The following is a 1,568-nucleotide window of genomic DNA, read 5'->3' on the forward strand; positions in this document are numbered from 1 at the left end:
ACGATTGTCCTGTTGTCTCGCTCTATCTTTCCATTTTGTTCTGGTGTGTATGCTACAGAATTCTGATGTTTGATGCCTTTTTCCTTCAGCAGTTGGTTCATCTGTGTGTTGATGAACTCCAGGCCTTGATCAGTTCGTAGTGTGTTGATGGATTTTCCTGTTTCTTTTTCTACTCTTAGCAGTGTGTACTTCAGGCAGTCAAAGGTTTCGCTTTTGTTTTTCAAAAAATGAACGTGCCTGAAGCGTGAGTAATCATCTTTGATTAAGAGGTAGTAGGAGGCTCCACCGAGAGGCTTTGTTTCCATGGGACCACAAAGATCTGCATGTAGAAGTTCTCCAATGGCTGTTGACTTGGTATTGCTCGATGGATGTGGTTTTCTGCTCATTTTCCCCAAGGTGCATTCCTCGTAGGTGGTGAAAGATCCAGTGGATTTGATTTGGTGGGTGTTCAACACCTTTTGTACGTGGGTAATGTGTTGATGAGCCAGACGTTTGTGCCAATCCATCAGTGAGGCCACTAATGCTGTTCCTGTGGAGTGGGATTGGTTTGTTGTAGTGGGGTTGATTTTGAGTCTCATTTTGAAAAGACCATGACCGTTTGGTCGATCCCCAATTAATCGTATATTTCCTATGGAGTGAAAATTGTTGTGAGGGAATCGCTCATAGCGCGCCTAGTGACGGGTTAAAACAGACAATTGGATTTGTTATTTTTAGTGATTTCTTCAATTTCAATCAACTTTTTTCAGAATTGAACATTTGATTTTGGAATTTTGATTCTTGACTATCTCTGAATCTATTCTCGATTTTTTTAATAGTTGACAGTTGAATTTTTTATTCTCTATTGTCTTTCAATCGCCTCAATTTTTTTGAAAATTAAGAGTTGGATTTTTGATTCTCAATTGTCTCACAATCTACTCTCACCTTTTTTGGGAATTGAAAGTTGAATTTTTTTATTCATGAAAATAGGATTTTTTATTCTTAATTCTCTCTCAATCTACTTGAAAATTTTTGTGAAAGTTGAGTTAGATTTTTTGCTTCCAAATGGAAGCCCTGATGTATTCGTCAAATCTGAAATTTTNAAATCACAAGTGCGAAGCACGAGTGATTTTTGCTGAAAAACTTGACGACTTCGTTTATATGCAGGGAACCTTGAGGAAAATGCCCGATTAATTTTGAAGCTCGTGTGGTATTCGGGGGATTATTTTTCCAATGCAAATGTCGGGCAATATAATTGGACCATGAGACGAAACTCACAATTGAGAAACGAAAATTGTATAACTAACACAAAAGCATTCAATGTGTGTGTCAGCACTCAATGTGTAGTTTCTCTCATCACAAAAACTGGTAAATTGATTCCAAATTGTCTTCTGCGTTTTCTCCGTATTGACGGGAATATTTCCCTTTACTTTTTCATCAATGGTTTTTAGGGAATGAACTCCGAATCTACTGATTTCGAATAAAAATCCTCGGATTATTACAATTGAATTCAATCTGTCAGCTTGACGAGGGGTTAATTCGACTGCATAATGTTTTGTTTTTTATATAGCAACTACCAGACAAAATTATCA

General features: G+C 37.2%; 1 long non-coding RNA gene across 1 annotated transcript in view; it reads right to left on the reverse strand.

Annotated features, from left to right (window-relative positions):
* Positions 1–19: 19 nt before the first annotated feature.
* LOC107041859 overlaps positions 20–1,568 on the reverse strand; it is a 15,232-nt gene continuing 13,683 nt past the window's right edge. The window contains exon 4 of the long non-coding RNA XR_001461096.1: positions 20–529. This is a non-coding gene — a long non-coding RNA (uncharacterized LOC107041859). The remainder of the gene's footprint in view (positions 530–1,568) is intronic.

The sequence above is a fragment of the Diachasma alloeum genome, unplaced genomic scaffold (assembly GCF_001412515.2).
Source record: "Diachasma alloeum isolate Michigan unplaced genomic scaffold, Dall2.0 Dall_scaffold_00382, whole genome shotgun sequence".
Lineage (NCBI taxonomy): Eukaryota > Metazoa > Arthropoda > Insecta > Hymenoptera > Braconidae > Diachasma > Diachasma alloeum.